The sequence below is a fragment of the Mustela erminea genome, chromosome 8, assembly GCF_009829155.1.
Source record: "Mustela erminea isolate mMusErm1 chromosome 8, mMusErm1.Pri, whole genome shotgun sequence".
Classification (NCBI taxonomy): Eukaryota; Metazoa; Chordata; class Mammalia; order Carnivora; family Mustelidae; genus Mustela; species Mustela erminea.
This window is the reverse complement of record NC_045621.1, coordinates 47578611-47599041: the sequence shown is the minus strand read 5'-3', so window position 1 is coordinate 47599041 and position 20431 is coordinate 47578611. Positions and strand designations below refer to the sequence as shown.

General features: G+C 39.3%; 1 protein-coding gene across 5 annotated transcripts in view; it reads left to right on the top strand.

Annotated features, from left to right (window-relative positions):
* The window catches only part of MMADHC (metabolism of cobalamin associated D), a 42004-nt gene that overhangs the window by 11753 nt on the left and 9820 nt on the right, over positions 1-20431 (top strand). The gene's annotated exons all lie outside the window — the stretch shown is intronic.

The window sequence follows — 20431 nt, the reverse complement described above, 5'->3', positions numbered from 1 at the left end:
CATCATGTCTTCCCATTTATGACCTAAAAAAAATCTAAAAATAATCTCCCCTGAAATCACTTTAAGGGACATTTAAATCACTTCCCATCATCAACAGTCTTTCCTTCCTGTATATTTTAATACAAAAGCTATTTCCAAAAGTGAGACACTTGGCCAGTAATTTTCATAAGGCAATGAATGCAATATGAAAGAAGGGAACTTCCATATTTAAAAAAAAAAAAAACCTGGGTCCTAGCCCATTACTTAAAAACTTTGTGTCCTTAATTTTTATTTTTTTTCCTGAGTTTGATTTCCTCCTCATGAACTGGAGATAGGATCACTTACCCCACACTGGTTTTGTGAATGTTAAATGAGATACTTAGGTAAATTTCAATAGAAAATGTCTGTGCAGAAAACTGTTAATTCTATCCTTTACTGACTTATAAATAGTCATCACAATAGGCCTGAACAAAGTGTCCAGCCTTCACAATGACCTGGCAAAATCTCCCCAAAGGGAACTATTTTGCCTCAGGAAGGACTTTTTAAGACTTGGCTACACAAACACAGCATCTGTCCCTATAAATATACTTTTCAAATCTCTGTTTTTCTTAAAGCCAGTGTATGTATAGATCTTTTTAAATATTTGACGTAGAATTCTGTTGGATCCAGTGTTTGTGTGTTGGGTTTAGAAATACTGCCCACCTAACTAAAGGAAAACTATTTAAAAGGGCAGTCAACAATTTCTGACAAATGTCTCTGGGCATGTAATGGCCGAATAAATCTAAAGCAGTGAATTCCATGATTACCTCCATTAACATGCTATCTGTGTATTAACGGCTGGTCGGAGTATTTCACTTGTTTTTTTTGGATGTCCTGAATTGTGTGTGATGGTATGATATTTCCCTCTCCAGAGTTGCAGTTAGATTAAGTACTAAAATATCCTGTCAGGCATCCCTTGAAGTGGTTGTATTACATTTTTAGGGAAATCCATTTGGGGGATAATTTTTACTGCTTCTGTGTCCACAAAAGTGGACATCTTTAGAGATCAGATAACGATTGCAGCTCAAATTTACAGACCTTCTTCATAGGAAGTTTAACAAATGACTTGTGTATGTCATTTCCTCTAAACCTAACAGTGCTACCATTAGATGGGTGTTATTACAGGCAGAAAGTAACTCGTCCAAGAATGGAAAACTTACAAGCGGCAGAACTAAGATCCACACTCAGGTGTTGTGCAAAGCATTTTTTTTTAAAGCCGTGATGCTACACAGTTCTTTGGTTTCCCAATGATGTCTAGATACCTGAACTAAATATTTCATGGCATGATGTTTGGGATTTTCAGAAGCCTAAAGCAGGTTGGAATTTTAAAAATGAGCATGAAAATATCATGAACCACCTGATTTCCTAGAACCAAATGGAAATGAATATAGTACTTGATCCAACAGCAGATTACCAGAACTGCAGTGTGAGAGAACAAAAGATAAGCAGACCCTTACTCCTGCGATCTCTGATGAGGAAGTCTGTGGGCACTATTTCCAATGGGGCTGAAAATCATTATTGTCTCACTACCAGCTCCATCAGGTCCCCTCCCCTGGAGTACAGAAAATCAGTGGATTACATTCATTCTTTATTTCTGTATTTTTTATTATGTTATGTTAGTCACCATATAGTAACATCATTAGTTTTTGTTGTAGTGTTCCAGGATTCATTGTTTATGTATAACACCCAGTGCTCCATGCAATATGTGCTGTCCTAAATACTCATCACAGGGCCAACCCCCCCCTCTAAAACCCTCAGTTTGTTTCTTGGAGTCCACAGTCTCTCATGGTTTGTCTCCGCTTTGATATCTCCCCCTTCATTTACCCTTCCTTCTCCTAATGTCCTCCATGCTTTTGCTTATATTCCACAAATAGTGAAACAATATGTAATTGACTTTCTGTGCTTGACTTATTTCACTCAGTATAATCTCCTCCAGTCTCATCCATGTTGATGCAAAAATTGGGTATTCATCCTTTCTGGTGGTGGCATAATACTCCATTGTATAAATGGACTGTATCTTCTTTATCCATTTGTCTGTTGAAGATACACATGTAGTGAAAAGAAGGACCATATACATCCCACTGTTCATAGCAGCATTGTCCACAATAGCCAAATAGTGGGTTAAATTCTAATGTCAAATTCAGTAATGGTGACTTTCAGGGATTCAGGTTAGTTGAGTGAGGTACACCTAGCATTCAATTCTGTTTCCTCAGTACTGACCTCCTGAGTTCTAGATTCCCATCTCCCCTCCCAGCTAGATGTTCCATTTGAATATTTCCTTTTCAACACATAAAAAGTTAAAAGGGCTGCCTTCGGCTCGGGTCATGATCTCAGGGTCCTGGGATCGAGTCCCACATCGGGCTCTCTGCTCAGCGGGGAGCCTGCTTCCTCCTCTCTCTCTCTGCCAGCCTCTCTGCCTACTTGTGATCTATCTCTGTCAAATGAATAAATAAAATCTTTAAAAAAAAAAAAAAGTTAAAAGGGCTAAAACCCACAAGGGAGTTCTTGCTAATGGGACCATCAGGAGAGGCATTAGATTCTGGGGCCAGATCACTGGTATTCCAGTCCTGTCTGTCCCTCATGATTCTGTGACTGAACACATCCTCTAATCTCTATGAGCTTCAGGTTTTCTATCTGTGCAATGGAAATACTACTACTGATGTCATGGGGTTATTATGAAGGCTAAAGGAATTAGTACACATAAAGCCCTTAGACAGGTGCTGGGCATCCAGAAAGCACCATGGAAATGTGGTTGCTATTATTATTATTGTTAATATTATATCATGGATCATCCAAGCTAAAAACTGATGTCATCTGTTTGGATTGCTAGATGTTGGGAGGATGTGGGAGCAAAGCAAGGGAGCAGTCAGCCACCACCTTCTTTTAATTCTCCTTTTGGAAGATTCCTCTCATTTTTAACAGCTCTTGCCCTAATTCAGGTCTCTCTTACCTTTGATCTTCTCTGTTACAGTAGCAGTCTGCTCATTCTTCTCTCTTACAGTTATGCCCTATGCCAGCAGATCTATCTTTTCAAACTTGAGTTTATGGAAGTATTCTACCCAACAACTTTCAAAGTCTAATGCTATCACAGGCAATGCAAAGTTATTACTCTAGGACAGAAAATCCTTTCAGTCCAGCCCCAGCTTATTTTGCTAGCCTCCTCTTCCTCCCTTGTGTGTCGAGGATGCTCTAGGCAAAGCAGTGCACTCACAGCCATATGTTCTTCACAGAACATTCCTAGGGCCTGGAGTATTCTTTTCTCACTATTCAAATCCACCCTGCCTCGTGGGCCAGCACGAATTTTGTCTCCTCCAAAGACTAGTCATGTAGTAAGATCAATGAATTAGAGCAGACTTAAGGGCATCAGTATAAAAATTTGAACTTTATTCAGTCAGAGTGCACATATAGTGGGGCTGATTATTTAAAAAGCATGGGGATTACAAATTTTACAAAACTATGGAATGATTTTTGTAATTATATAGTGACAGCGGGCAGTGATTGTAACTAGCAGAGGGCATGCTATAACAATAAATAATATCTCACCATATATAACACAATTCTTGAAATTATTGCTCAAGATCAATTTAATAGCACTCAGGATCTCAGTTTTCCCTTTTGATATAATGTGATAGTTGCATTCGTAAGAGATCTTGCATGCTGTAAAAGAAATGTCAATGGAAAAACCAGTTCTCAGATCATAACATTATTGAATCAGAAATTTCAATAATAAAGGTGCTTTCTCATAGCCTAATTGAATAATTATAAAGCCTAAATGTTATTGAGCAAATCCAGTGTTTTATTAACATCAGCAATATTGGCCTTTCTTTCTCTATTACTTCTAGCACCACCATTAGCCAGAACTTACATTTCTGTCATCACTGATATGGTAAATGAAGCAGAGCTGCTCAAATAAAGTAAGGGTATTGTGAACAACTTAATATTTCCTCTCTGAGAAGTGGTAGATTAAGATTGCATTAAAAATAGATGATGATGTGAGGAAAATTAATCTTATAAAAGCTCATTCCATGCTTGAAAATTCTTCTTTACAGAAAAAAAAAATGTTAATTTCAGAACCACCTGGCTGAGTTATTAGAAATTGCCAATTAGAGAAGTAGTTCAGCAAAGACCCAGCAAATGGGAATTCTAATCTGACCTTGGTCAAATCACTTAAGACTCTAAAATCTTTCATTTTCTCATCTGAAAAAATAAAAGGTGGGATTAGATGATTTCAAAGACTCAAGATGCATCAATATCTTTCTACCTATTTCCTTTCTTACCTGCAAGGCTATAAATTATTTTATAATGTATGGCTCTGTTACTTACTATGACCTTAAAGTTTAATGAATGTGTCTATTCCCACATACCTTACTTTTCAAAGAATTAGAATATACATTCTTAAAATAATTACAACTTAAACTTTTCTTTTATGATTCATAGACACTTTGGATCATCAGTGCCTTGTTGCAAATACTGCAGAATAATATTAAAAAAATCCCATCAGTTCATTTTTTCCCATAATCCATAATCATTTTTAATGACCCTAAAACTATATTACTACAGTTCCGAAACCCAGCAGGAACTTTCATTGACTTTCTACTTTCACAATGTTTCAGAGATAAAACCTCTTTTATGGAAACAGGAGGCAGCAAGTAAGTGCTTAACAGCTGGAAATTGGAAACCTGAGACCATACACACATCAGATCTTTGGGCTAAATGAAACATTCCCTGATTACTCCCGGACTCTTTGGTTGTCTTGCTGGTGAGGATGAATTTGACCACCTATACCTCATTGCTGCCCCTTTCTTTAATTATTAATAGGAGTCCTTCTTCCTATCATAATTTCAGCCATGATCAGCCTGCTTTAGACAAACTGAACTTTCACAGAAAATCACAATTTTTTTTTTTTTTTTAAAGATTTTATTATTTTATTTATTTGACAGATAGAGATCACAAGTAGGCAGAGAGGCAGCTAGAGAGAGAGAGAGGAGGAAGCAGGCTCCCCGCTGAGCAGAGAGCCCGATGCGGGACTCGATCCCAGGACCCTGAGATCATGACCTGAGCCGAAGGCAGCGGCTTAACCCACTGAGCCACCCAGGCGCCCGAAAATCACAATTTTTTAAAAATGGAAAAAAGACCTGTATTGAACAGTTTGACTTACTACACTGGAGATTGATTTTCTATTATAGGATAATATAATTAATTCCATAGACCAAATAATAGCATCTGGGTAATAGCATTAGGGACCAACCCACCAACCAAGTCACTACCAATGTATGAAAACCTCTCTGAACAAAATAGTTCAAATTTGAAACTGGCGGGTTTGATAAGATAGGACAGAATCAGAAGGCCCAAATTCTTTGCAAAACTCCAAAATGCAAATTTGAGGAATTTCTAGGCGATTAGATGGTGACATCTGTTGGTGTAATGTATCACTGCATTCCATCATTTGAAACATCTCAGAGCAGAGGGTTGGATAAAGTTGGCAAAATCCCAAGTGCAAAATTAGGGAGTCTTTTCCATTTGAGATGTTCACGTGGATGCCTTTAAATATGATATTTTAAATTAGATAAACATACTGTGTGTGTGTGCCTGTTTTGCTCTTCCCTGGGAAGTTTTTTGTTCACAAAGTATTCACAAGCTTGTCCCGCCCCACACACACACACATACAGTGTATATTTGTTTGTATATATGTGAAAGGACCGTGATTATTAGGATTAGCTTATTTTGCACTGTGAGATGGAGAGGCATAGTGGAAAGGCGAACAGCTAATGGCTGTCCTCAACTTCCAGAGTCTTTAACTTGCCAGTGAAAATAAACTTAATTTTAAGTGAAAAACAGGATTAATGTGAGAAGCGGGCCAGGAATTGTTAACCCTGATTAGTCTGGCACATCTTTTTCACTTTATTGCCACACCTCTAATTTGCTTGGAGGAGTTCGCCTTTACTGCAAACTTCTGTAGCAAAGTCCCTAAAGCTTTTGACAGTCTCAATTTTAATATGTGTTGTATCTCCATTGTGGACTTTTTGAACAGTGCTGGGGTTTTCTCCAATATGCTGAAACAGTTCTTGCCACGTGGAGACTTAATTGTCTTTGAGTCACTGTAGAGCTTTGGGTTTAGGTGCATAAAACAACATGCACTGCATGTTGACCTATGTGTGATCATAAGGGTATATGAATAGAGAGAAGTCTGAAAGCCAAGTGCTCACCCATTTGAGATTAATTGCCTCTTCCAGGTCACTAATTCATACACCAGTGTCCCAGGAGAGTTCATTTATTTCCCATCAGTGACCACTTGACTCTGCAAAGGTATTTTTAACTCACTGAGGCTTAATATAGGACAAATCTTATTACTATAACCTAGTTATAGTAAAAAAAAAAAAAAAAAAGCAATTTCCCTGTCTCTCTCCCAGCTTGTTTCCTCTTTGCCAAAACAAAGTCTTCCTTTTGACCATACCAGTGATTTAACTCTGAACAGCTTCAGTCTCTGGTCAATTATGTTAAGATTGTATGATATTAGATATGGAATTCATATTATTTAAAATAGCTTTTTTTTTTCACTCAAGTATAATTAGCATACAGTGTTCTGTTAGTGTCAGTGTAAGTATGATGGTTCATCAGTTCTCTGTATTTCTCAGTGCTCCTCCAGATAAGTGTACCCGTGAACCCTTTGTCTCTTTCACCTAATGGCCCAACAGCCTCCCCTCTGGCAACCTGAGGGGATCTTTGTACTCACAGGTTTGGGGTTTTGTTTTTGTTGTTCAACATGACATGTTCAGTGACTGGATGAAGTCATATGGTAGTTGTCTTTGACTGACTGACTTCACTTAGGATTATACCCTCTAAGTCAATCCGTGCTGTTGCAGATGGGAAGATCTCATTCTGTTTTAGGGCTGAGTAATAAGCCATTGTATGTGTATACCACACCTCCTTTTATCCATCCATCTGTGGATAGACACTTGGGTTGCTTCTATATCTTGGCTATTATAAATAATGCTACGGTAAATAGAAGGGTTTTATCTGTATCTTTTCAAATTGGGCTTTGGGGTGGTTTTTTGGTGGGGGGCAGGGAGCAGTTAACTCCCCAGTAGTAGAATTATTGGGTCATTTGGTAATTCTTTTTTTATTTTTTGAGGAACATCTATAGTGTTTTTCACAGTGGCCACACCAGTTTGCTTTCCCACCAGCAGTGCACAGAAGTTCCTTTTCCTTCACATCTTGCCAACATTTGTTATTTCTTTTGTTTCTGATTGTAGTCATTCTGATAGGTACATTGTAATATCTCACCATGATTTTCATTTTACTTTTCCCTGATGACTAGTGATGTGGAGCATCTTTTCATGCGTCTATTGCCTATCTGTATGTGTCAGTGGAAAAATGTCTATTCAGGTCCTCTGCCCAGTTTTAATTGGATTCATTTGAAATTTTGGGGGGGTTGAGTTGTATAAGTTTTTTTATATGTTTTGGATGTTAACCTTTTATTGGATGTATCACTTGCAAATATCTTCTCCCATTCAGTAGGTTGTCCTTTGGCTTTGTTGATGGTTCGTTTCTCTGTGCAAAAACCTTTTTATTTTGGTGTAGTATCAGTAGTTCCACTTGCTTTTGTCTCCCTTGCCTTAGGACATGTATCTAGAAACACGTTTCTACAATGGGTGTTAAAGACATTACTGAGTATGTTTTCTTCTGGGAGTTTTATAGTTTCAGGTCTCACTTTTATGTCTTTAATTCATTTAGAGTTTGTTTCTATGTATGGTATAAGAAAGTGGTCCAGTTTCATTTTTTTGCATGTAGGTGTCCACAAAGGGTGTCCAACAAAGCACCGTTTGTTGAAGATACTGTCTTTTCCCCATTATATATTCTTTTTTTAAAAAAGATTTGAGTGAGAGAGAGAGAGCACAAGTGGGTGGCAGAGTACGAGGAAGGTGCAGACTCCCTGCTGATCAGGGAGTCTGAGGGTGGGGCTAACTCCTAGGACCCTGGGATTAGGTCCTGAGTGGAAGGCAGATGCATAATTGAAGGAGCCACCCAGGTGCCCCTCCCCGTTGTATGTTCTTCCTGTTTTGTCATAGGTTATTTGACCATGTAAGTATGCGTTTAATTCTGTGCTCTCTACTCTGTCACCCTGATCGGTGTGTCTTTTCTTTTCGGCCACAGCCGTACTCCCTTGATTACTATAGCTTTGTAGCATATCTCAAATTCTGAGATTGTGCTATCAAGCTTTGTACTTCTTTCTGAAGATTGATATTTCTATTCAGTTTCTTTTTGGTTCCATAAATATTTTAGGATTATTTTCTTAAGTTCTGTGAAAAATTCTGTTAGTAGTTTCATGAGGATTGCTTTGTATTTGTGGATTGTTTTGGGTAATAGGGAAATTTTTACAATATTGGGTCTGCCAATTCATGTACATTATATATCTTTCCATTTACTTGAGATAGTCTTAGTTTCCTTCATCAGTGTTTTAAAGTTTTAAGAATGCAGATCTTCCACCTCCTTGGTTAAGCTTATTCCTAGGTATTTTACTCTTTTTGGTGCACTTGTAAATGGGATTGATTTCTTAATTTCTCTTTCTGCTACTTCATTATTAGTGTACAAAAAACACAACAGATTTCTCTATATTAATTTTCTGTTCTGCAACTTTACTGAATTATCAGGTTAGTACTTTTTTGGTAGAGTCTTTAGGGTTTTCTGAATATGGTATTATGTCAGCTGCAAATACTGGGAATCTTACATCTTCTTTACTAGTTTGGTTACCTCTTATTTCTTTTTCTTACCTGATTGCCCTGGCTATGCCTTCCAGTATAATATTGAAGAATACTGTTGAGAGTGGACATCCTCGTCCTATTTTTGATTTTAGAGAGAAAGCTCTGTTTTTCACCATTGAGAATGAAGATAGCCTTTGTTAGGCTGAGATACGTTCCCTCTGAACCTAGTATATTGAGACTTTTTATTATGAAGAATGTTATACTCTTTCAGATGCTTTTTTGCATCTGTTCAGATGATCATATGGTTTTTGTCCTTTCTCTTGATGTGATGTATCCCTTTGATTTGCATATACTGAATCACACTTGTGTACCTGGAATAAATCACACTTGATCATTTTGTACAGTTGTTTTTTTTTTTTTAATTGATTTATTTGCAAGAGAGAGAGAGAGCGTGTAAGCATGGGTAGGAGAGGAAGAGAAAGAATTTTTTTTTTTAAGATTTTATTTTAGAGAACACATGAGCAATGGGGTGGAGGAGGAGAGGCAGAGGGAGAGAGAGAAGTAGACTCCTTGCTGAGCAGGAAGCCTAGGGTGGGGCTTGATCCCAGGGACCCAAGATCTTGACCTGAGCTGAAGGCAGACCTTTTTTTTTTTTTTTTTTTTTTTAATTCACATATAATGTAATATTTGTTTCAGGGGTACAGGTCTGATATATTAGTCTTAATTCACAGCAGTCACCGAAGCGCATACCCTCCCCAATGTCCATCACCCAGCCACCCCCTCCCTCTTACCCCCCTCCCCTACAGCAGCTCTGTTTGTTTTCTGAGATTGAGTCTCTTATAGTTTGTCCCCCTCTCTGGTTTCATCTTGTTTCATTTTTCCCTCCCTTCCCCTATGATTCTCTGTCTTGTTTCTCAAATTCCTCATTTCAGTGAGATCATATGATAATTGTCTTTCTCTGATTGACTTATTTCGGTGAGCATGATACCTTCTAGTTCCATCCATGGTGATGCAAATGGCAAGATTACGGGGGTTTTGATGACTGTATAGTATTCCATTGTATATATATACCACATCTTCTTTATCCATTCATCTGTTGGTGCACATCTAGGCTCTTTCTATAGTTGGGCTATTGTGGACATTGCTGCTATAAATATTCGGGTGCACGTACCCCGTTGGATCACTACATTTGTATCTTTGGGGTAAATACCCAGTAGTGCAATTGCTGGGTCATGGGGTAGCTCTATTTTCAACTTTTTGAGGAACCTCCATACTCTTCCAGAATGGATACACCAACTTGTATTCCCATCAACGGTGTAGGAGGGTTCCCCTTTCTCCACATCCTCGCCAACATCTGTCATTTCCTGGCTTGTTAATTTTAGCCATTCTGACTGGTGTGAAGTGGTATCTCATTGTGGTTTTGATTTGTATTTCTCTGATCCCGAATGAGGTTAAACACTTTGTCATGTGTCTGTTGGCCATTTGGATGTCTTCTTTGCAGAAATGTCTGTTCATATCTTCTGCCCATTTCTTTATTGGATTATTCTTTGGATGTTGAGCTTGATGAGTTCTTTATAAATTTTGGATACTAGTCCTTTGTCTGATATGTCATTTGCAAATATCTTCTCCCATTCTGTCAGTTGTCTTTTGGTTTTGTTGACTCTTTCCTTGGCTATGCAAAAGCTTTTGATCTTGATGAAGTCTCAGTAGTTCATTTTTGCCTTTGCTCCCCTTGACTTTGGCAATGTTTCTAGGAAGAAGTTGCTGCAGCTGAGGTCAAAGAGGTTGCTGTCTGTGTTCTCCATAAGGATGTTGATGGTTTCCTGTCTCATATTGAGGTCTTTCAATCCATTTTGAGTCTGTTTTTGTGTGTGGTGTAAGAAAGTGCTCCAGGGGGCGCCTGGGTGGCTCAGTGGGTTAAGCCACTGCCTTCAGCTCAGGTCATGATCTCAGGGTCCTGGGATCGAGTCCCACATCAGGCTCTCTGCTCAGCAGGGAGCCTGCTTCCCTCTCTCTCTCTGCCTGCCTCTCCGTCTACTTGTGATTTCTCTCTGTCAAATAAATAAATAAATAAATAAAATCTTAAAAAAAAAAAAAAGAAAGTGCTCCAGGTTCATTCTCCTGCATGTGGCTGTCCAAGTTTTCCCAACAACATTTGTTGAAGACACTGTCTTTTTTCCATTTCCTGCTGTGTCGAAGATTAGTTGACCATATAGTTGAGGGTCCATTTCTGGGCTCTCTTTCTGTTCCATTGATCTGTGTGTTAGTTTTTATGCCAGTACCATATTGTCTTGATGTTTATAGCTTTGTAATAGAGCTTGAAGTCTGGAATTGTGATCGAAGGCAGACACTTAACCAATGGAGCCACCCAGGTGCCCCAAGAGAATAGTTCTTCCCTGTTCCTTCTCTTGCTCTCTTGTCATTTTGGCTTTCTTTAGTGATGTGCAAAAAAATAAAGAGAAATCCAAGAAAATCTATTATACATGTTTGATTTTTGGTTACCATTAGGTTCATTTATAATATCCTTTTTTTTTTCCAGTGTTCCAAGATTCATTGTTTATGCACCACACCCAGTGCTCCATGCAATACATGCCCTCCTTAATATCCACCACCAGGCTCACCCATCACTCTACCCCACCCCTGTAAAACCCTCAGTTTATTTCTCAGAGTCCACAGTCTCTCATGGTTCATCTCCCGCTCCAATTATCCCAGATCACTTTTCCTTTTCTTCTCCTAATGTCCTCCATGTTATTCCTTATGCTCCACAAGTAAATGAAGCCATATGTAATCGACTTTCTTTGCTTCTCTTATTTCACTCAGCATAATCTCCTCCAGTCCCATCCATGTTGATAAAGTTGGGTATTTATCCTTTCTGATGGAGGCATAATACTCCATTGTATATATGGACCACATCTTCTTATCCATTCGTCTGATGAAGGGCATCTTGGTTCTTTCCATAGTTTGGCGACCGTGGCCATTGCTGCTATGAACATTGGGGTACAGATGGCCCTTCTTTTCACTACATCTGTATCTTTGGGGTAAATACCCAGTAGTGCAATAGCAGGGTCACAGAGCAGCTCTATTTTTAATTTCTTAAGGAATCTCCACCCTGTTTTCCAAAGTGGCAGCACCAACTTGCATTCCCACCAACAGTGTAAGAGGGTACCCCTTTCTCCATGTCCTCTCCAACTCTTGCTGTTTCCTATCTTGTTAATTTTGGCCATTCTAACTGGTGTAAGGTGGTATCTCAGTGTGGCTTTGATTTTAATTTCCTTGATGGGTAATGGTGATGAACTTTTTTCACGTGTCTGTTAGCCATTTGTATCTCTTCTTTGGAGAAGTGTCTGTTCATGTCATCTACCCATTTTTTTTTTTTTTAAGATTTTATTTATTTATCAGAGAGAGGGAGAGAGAGCGAGCACAGGCAGACAGAATGGCAGGCAGAGGCAGAGGAAGAAGCAGGCTCCCTGCTGAGCAAGGAGCCCAATGTGGGACTCGATCCCAGGATGCCGGGATCATGACCCGAGCCGAAGGCAGCTGCTCAACCAACTGAGCCACCCAGGCGTCCCTCATCTACCCATTTTTTGACATGACTGTTTTTTTGGGTGTTGAGTTTGAGGAGTTTTTAATAGATCTTGGATATCAGCCCTTTGTCTATAGTGTCATTTGCGAATATCGTCTCCCATTCCGTGGGCTGCCTCATTGTTTTGTTGACTGTTTCCTTTGCTGTGCAGAAGCTTTTGATCTTGATGAAGTCCCAAAAGTTCATTTTCACTTTTTTTTGCTTTGCCTTTGGAGACATGTCTTGAAAGAAGTTGCTGTCACCAATGTTGAAGAAGTTACTGCCTATGTTCTCCTCTAGGATTTTAATAGATTTCTGCCTCACATTGAGGTCTTTTATCCATTTTGAGTTTATCTTTGTTTATATGATGTAAGAGAATGGTCGAGCTTCATTCTTCCATACATAGTGGCCCAATTTTCCCAGCACCATTTATTGAAGAGACTATCTTTTTTCCACTGGATATTTTTTCCTGCTTTGTCAAAGATTATTTGACCATAGAGTTGAGGATCCATACCTGGGCTCTCTGTTCTGTTCCACTAACCTTTGTGTCTGTTTTTCTGCCAGTACCATGCTGTCTTAGTGATCACAACTTTGTAATATAACTTGAAATCAGGCAACGTGATGCCCCCAGCTTTGTTTCTCTTTTTCAGCATTGCCTTAGCAATTCGGGATCTCTTCTGGTTCTGTACAAATTTTAGGATTGTTTGTTCCAGCTCTTTGAAAAACGCTGGTGGAATTTTGATTGCGATGGCATTGAAAGTATTGATTGCTAGGCAGTATAGACATTTTGACAATGTTTGTTCTTCTGACCCATGAACATGGAATGCTTTTCCATGTTTTTGTGTCTTCTTCCATTTCTTTCATGAGTGTTCTCTAGTTCCTCGAGTACAGATACATCCTTTACCTCTTTGGTTAGGTTTATTCCCAGGTATCTTATGGTTTTTGGTGCTATAGTAAATGGAATTGATTTTCTAATTTCCCTTCCTATATTTTCATTGTTAGTATATAAGAAAGCAACTGATTTATGTACATTCATTTTGTATCCTGCCACATTACTGAATTGCTGTATGAGTTCTGGTTGTTTGGGGGTGGAGTCTTTTGGGTTTTTCATATAAAGTATCACGTCATCTGCAACGAGAGAGAGTTTGACTTCTTCTTTGCCAATTTGAATAACTTTTATTTCTTTTTGTTGTCTGATCACTGTTGCCAGGACTTCCAGTACCGTGTTGAACAAAAGTGCTGAGAGTAGGCATCCTTGTCACGTTCCTGATCTCAATGGGAAGGCTGTCAGCTTTTCCCCATGGAGAATGATATTTGCTGTGGATTCTTCATAGATAGATTTTATGAAGTTGAGGAATGTTCCCTCTATCCCTATACTTTGAAGAGTTTTAATCAGGAAAGGATGCTTTATCTTGTCAGATGCTTTTCTGCGTCAGTTGAGAGGACCATGTGGTTCTTCTCTCTTCTCTTATTGATTTGTTCTCTCACATTGGTTGATTAGTTAAATGTTGAACCTCCCCTACATTCCAGGGATAAATCCCACCTGGTCCTGGTGGATAATATTTTTAATGTACTGTTGGATCCTATTAACTAGGATCTTGTTGAGAATCTTGGCATCCATACTCATCAAGGATATTGGTCTGAAATTCTCCTTTTTGGTAGGGTCTTTGCCTGGTTTGCGGATCAAGGTAATGCTGGTTTTCCTAGAAAGAATCCTGAAGTTTTCCTTCTGTTTCTATTTTTTGAAACCGCTTCAGGGGAATAGGTATTATTTCTTCTTTCAAAGTTTCTTTGAAGGATTCCCAGGGAATCCATCAGGTTCTGGCCTTTTTTTGGGGGAGGTTTTTGATGACTGCTTTAATCTTGTTACTAGACACTGGTCTGTTCAGGTTGTCAATTTCTTCCTGTTGCAGTCTTGGAAGTTTATAGGTTCCCAAGAATGCATCCATTTCTTCTAGGTTGCTTAACTTACTGGCATATAACTATTGATAATTTCTGATGATTGTTTCTATTTCCTTGATGTTAGTCATGATCTCTCCCTTTTCATTCATAATTTTATTAATTTGGGTCCTCTGTCTTTTCCTTCGGATTAGTTTGGCCAGTGTTTTATTGATCTTATTGATCCTTTCAAAGAATCAGCTTCTGGTTTTGTTGATGTGTTCTACTGTATTTCTAGTTTCTATTTCATTGATCTCTGCTCTAATCTTGATTATTTCCCTTCTTGTGCTTGGGGTTAGCTTAATTTATTGTTGATTTTTCAGTTCTTTAAGGTGTAAAGAGAGCTGGTATTTTCAGGATTTGTAAATTTTTTTTGAGAGAGGCTTGGATGGCTCTGTATTTCCCTCTTAGGACTGCCTTTGCTGTATTCCATAGGTTTTGGACTGATGTGTCTTCATTCTCATTGGTTTCCATAAATAGTTCAAGTTCTTCTTTGATTTCCTGGTTGATCCAAACATTCTTAAGCAGTTTGGTCTTTAGCTTCCAAGTGTTTCAATTCCCTCCAGACTTTTTTTGTGGTTGAGTTCCAGTTTCAAAGCATTGTATTCTGAGAATATGTAGGGAATAACCTCAATCTTTGGTATCGGTTGAGCCCTTATTTGGACCCAGTATGTGGTCTGTTCTGGAGAAAGTTCCATGTGTCCTCGAGAAGAATGAGTATTTTGTCGTTTTAGGTTGGAATGTTCTGTATATATCTGTGAGATCCATCTGGTCCAGTGTGTCATGTAAAGCTCTTGTTTCTTTGAGTTTCTGCTTAATCTGTTGCTAAGAGTGGCGTGTTAAGATCCTTTACTATTAATGAATTCATATCAATATGATTCTTTATTTTGTTTAACAGTTGGCTTATGTAGTTGGCTGCTCCCATGTTGGGGGCATTAATATTTATAATTGTTAGCTCTTCTTCATGGATTGACCCTTTAAGAATGATGTAGTGTCCTTCTGTACTCTGACTATAGTCTTTAGCTTAAAATCTAATTTATCTGATATGAGAATTGCTACCCCAGCTTTATTCTGAGGCCCATGGGTATGAACAATGTTTCTCCACCCTTTCCTTTCAGTCTAGATGTATCTTTAGGTTCAAAATGTGTCTCTTGAAGACAGCATGTGAATGGTCCTGTCACTTTAGCCAGTCTGCATCCCTGTGCCATTTTATGAGAGTGTTTAGGCTGTTTATGGTGAGAGTGATTATTGAAAGAAGTTTTTTTTGTTTTTTTTTTTTTTAAGATTTTATTTATTTATTTGACAGAAATCACAAGTAGGCAGAGAGGCAGGCAGAGAGAGAGAGAGAGGAGGAAGCAGGCTCCCTGCTGACCCAGAGAGCCCGACGCGGGACTCGATCTCAGGACCCTGAGATCACGACCTGAGCCGAAGGCAGCGGCTTAACCACTGAGCCACCCAGGCGCCCCTTGAAAGAAGTTTTTATTGACATCATGTTGTCTGGGATGTCTGTGTTTCTATTGATTGTCTCCTTAAATTTCTGTTCTGTGTTACTCTTGGGCTCTTTCTTCTTTTATAGAACGCCCCTCAATATGTCTTGTAGTGCCAGCTTAGTGGTCCACTACATAATCTTTTAAACCTTGTTGGTCTTGGAAGCCTTGCTGGATAAAGTATTCTTGGCTGCATGTTCTTCTCATTTAGTGCCCTGAATATGTCTTGACAGCCCTTTCTGGCTTGCCAGGTTTCTGTGGACAAACTGACATTATTCTGATGGTCATTCCTCTGTATGTAAGGAATCTCTTCCCCCAGCTGCCTTTAAGACCTCCTCTCTGAATTTGATTGGTGAATTTCACAATTACTTGTCCAAAGGTCTTTCTAGACTTGTTGATCTTGGGAGGTGTCCTCTCTGCCTCTAGGACATGAACACTTTTCCATTTTCCAGATTAGGGAAATTTTCATCCAGTATCCAGTATCTCTTCAACTCTATCTTCTAGTCTTCTCTCTTTTTCCACCCCCTCAGGGATCCCAATAATTCTGACATTGGAATGTTTCATGGTGTCATTTATTTCCCTGATTCTGTTTTCAAGGCTTCTAAGCTGTTTGTTCCAGGCCTCCTCCTGATCCTTCTTTTCTATCAGTTTGTCTTCTAGATGACTAATTGGATCTTGTGCCTTGGTTACCATAGCTGTTAGAGTATTTAGATTAGATTGGATCTCATTAATACCATTTTTAAGTACTGCCAAATCAGCCCTCACTTCCACCCTTAGAGATTCTGTGTTGCCACTAATGGTCTTCTCCAGCCTAGCCATTGCCTGGATAATTGTTACCTTGAATTCCATTTCTGACATATCACTTATGTCCATATTTAGTAGTTCTGTGGCAGAGGACACATTCTCTGAACTTTGCCTCTGTTGGGTGTTCCTCCTCATCATCATTTTGGTGAGGGGTGGTTGAGGGAATGTATAGCTGAATATATCACAGTTTTTGAGAGAGGCTGGACCACAGTCCAGTCAAGGTGCACCTTGGAAAAGTTTTGGAGCAATCGGAAGTCACCACCAAAGAGAAAGAAAAAGAAAAAAAGAAAAAAGCCAGGCAAAATGAGCCCCAAAAGTAAGATTTATAAGGTACATAAACAAAAAAGAACAAACAAAAAGACTGTCAAAAGTTAAAGACCAGGGATGGGGGGGCGGGGGATAAAACCCAGCCAAAATGAACTCCAAGAATAAGATTTATAAAGTACAAAAGCAAATACACAGAAACACTCACAGAAGAATAGGTGGTTATAAACCCTCGATGTGAGTGAGGAAGGTTAGTTTGGTTCTTCCTGGGTGAATGTTGTTATCTTTGTTAAAGGACTCAACTTTCCAGAGATATAGGGAAATTAAAACTGGTTTTATACATAGGGATAGTATTGAATAGGGAAAAAGGATTACCTTGAAGCTTATATCTATATATATTAATTTTAAAAAAGTAAAGAAAAACAGGTGTATGTATGAGAAGAGTTCAAGTTAAAAAGTTATTAAGTAATGTGTCATATTAAACATCTAGTTGTAGTGGTAAGTAGGTTAAAAAAAGTCACGAGAACAAATTTAAAACAAAAAAGTTGTATCTATGAAATATACAGGTTTTGGGGCTATACATGGGGCTTAATATATTGTTTTCCCCTGATGTTTGGGTGTGACAGTTTAATGGGGACCCTGTGGTTATTGTCCTCTTGTTCTTTTGGCTTGTCTTCTGGGGGAGGGGCATTGTTTTTCAGTCATTCTTGCTGGGACTGAGTCACCCTGCCTCCTAACAAGGGACTGGGTTCTGTGGAAACCGTTTTTTCAGGCTTTTGTTCTCTGGAGGCTTTTGTTCTTTGCCGGCTTTTTGGAGGGTTAATGCAAGTATACCCAGACCTCCACCTCAGAAGCCTTAGTCTGCTCCCCTCTGGGTGGTGCCTCCCCCTGCAAACACCACAACCTCCCACAGGTGGTGCGCACTTCCAGCCACTGTCTCAGTGGTCGCCCAAGGCACCTGCTTGTCTCTGCACTCCAGTGCCACTAAAACCGCAAATAATACTGGTCCAGGCCAGCTGGATCCCAGTGGCTGCCGTTGCCGTGACTGCTGTCTGGAGTCCACGCCCACACTGGATGCACTCCGACCTGGCTGCTGCTCAGGTCTCAGAATGCTGGGGGTCCAGGGACCTCCAGCAGGAGCCTCCTCCAGGTTCTCTCAGGTACCGGTGGGTGCCAGCTGTAACCACCCTGGGACCGTGGGTTTAGTCTGTGCCTGTGGCCACCTGATTCCGGCAATTGCCCCTTAAGACCTTTGTTCTTTTTCTGTGCTTTTAACCAGACTCCAAGTTAATGCTGGTCTCCAAACATAGGGCACTTTCATATTGGGGTACTACTTTTCCAGTGAGTCGTTTCTTGTGGCTCTCTTCCCCTTCTGTGTATCCTCTGGTAGGAGTCCCGAGTGCTCCCACTCTGCTTTACCTCTCCATTGACGTCTTCTGCCTTCATAGAAATCCAAAAGTGTATTACATTTTAGGCTGATTTCATGTGTGTTCAGAGTGTTCTGGTAGATATTTAGCTCAATTCAGGGGACCGGTTGAAAGAGGGTCTTCTACTTCTCCACCATCTTGCTGAGTCCACCAAAACCACTCATATATAATATTTTATGTGTATAGCAATGGATATGAAATTGATGGTTGCTTATGTTTGACTCCATTCTAAAAGCACTAAGTTTATACCTGTCCCCACATTTTATGTATATGATGTCACACTTTACATCCTTTTATTTTCTGATTCTATTGATTATAGACAAAATTGATATTACTGCTTTTGTGTATTAAACTCCATACTGATTTTGTAAATGATTAATATATTATTTTAATTGTTTGTATTTATCTATAAGATTTTTTCCTAATTTCTTTGTTATGGCCTTTTCTTTCCACTCAAAGATTCCCTTCAGTGTTATTTGTAAGGTTGGTTTAATGATGATGAACTCTTCACTTGTTTGGGAAATTTTTATGGTTCCTTCTGTTTGAATGAAAGCCATGCTGGATAGAGTATTCTTGGTTGCAGGTTTTTTCTTTTCAGCACTTTGAATATATCATGCCACCCCCTTCTGGCCTGCAGTGTTTCTGCTTAGAAATCAAGTGATAACCTTATGGGATTTCCCTTGTGTGACCGCTCTCTTTTATCTTACTGCTTTAAAATTTTTCTGTCCTTTTTCCGTTTTAAATATTATGTGTCTTAGTGTGGACCTCTTTGGGTTGAATTTGTTGGTGGCTCTCTGTCTCCTGGATCTAGATAATGTATTTACTGCCTCAGGTTTTGAAAGTTTTCAGTTGTTATTTCTTCAAACAAATTTTCTGTTCTGTTTTCTCTTCTCCTTCTGGGATCCCTATGACTTATTACACTTGTCATGTTGCTGAGTTCTGTTTGTCTCCTATTCAGTTTGGTTGCTTTCATTACCCTGTCTTCCCAGGCGCTGATCCATTCATCTACCTCCTCAAATGTGCCATTCATTCCCTGTAGTATATTTTTTATGTTAATCATGGAGTACATCTCTGACTAGTTTTTTTTTTTTACATTATCTCTTTGTTGAAGTTTTCGCAAAGGTCCCCCACTCTTTTTTCATCACACATATTGCTTATCTGTATTTCATTTAACTCTTTTGGTTAGTATTAACCTGTTCTTTCATTTGGGACATTGCTCTTTCTCATTTTTTTTTTCTTTTTTTTTCCTATTTAGAAAGTTATGTGTATCTCTTGAAAGTCATGGCTTTATGAAGAAGAGGTCCTGTGGTGCCCTGTAGCACACTGTCCCCTCTTCTCCAGAACCAGGTGCCTGTGGGTTTTTATATGAGTTTTGTGCACCATACTGTTGTGGCTCAGCCACATTTACCTTTAGTCAGCTCCAAATGTCTATTTTCTTATTGTGGGCAGGGGCTGGTCCTGTGCTATTAAGGGCCTGTTTGGGGCAGAGAAGAGCTTATAGTTGGACAGTATCAGTAATCAGTCCAGATGCCTGCCTTTAGCCCATTAACGGGGGCTGCAGATGTACAGAAGTGCAGTGCCCTATCTCTGTCTTTGACTAGAGAGGCTTTGTTGATTAGTGGGGCCAAGAGATCAGATGTCTGTCCAAGTCAGTCTGCTGGTGCTGCAATCAGGCAGGTGTACATGGTTATTTTCCCCACTCCCCAGGGCAAGAGTTATTTTGGAATGATAGTGTTCACTGTCAGGGCCGCTTGTAGGATGAGACCTGTCTGGAGCTGCTTTGCAGGGACTCCTGCCCAGTGTGGCTTCTTAAATGGAGTGATTCAACAGGAGAATGTGGGAGTGCATACACAGTGTTAGCAAGTTATGTGGATAGTGTTCACATTGGTTCCACAAATGTCTGGGTACCTAGGCTGAGGTGGGAGGGAGATAAATTGCACCTGCCAGCCCTTTTGTTCTTGGAGAAATTTCCTACAGATCCTTGCTTCTCCAACACAGATTCTTCTCAGTACAGACTGAAATAAGTTACCAAAAAAAAAAAACAAAAACCCTTCTTGATGTTTTACCCCAGGCACTATTCAGACTTCTGCCTCTACGCTATATCTGGGTGGGATTGTTCATTTTGCTCTCTCTTTAAGGGTGGGAATTCGGTTTCCTATTACCCTCTGGCTCTCTGAGAGCTAAACCCACTAACTAAAAATCTTTGAAATTAAACCCCACTGATTTTCA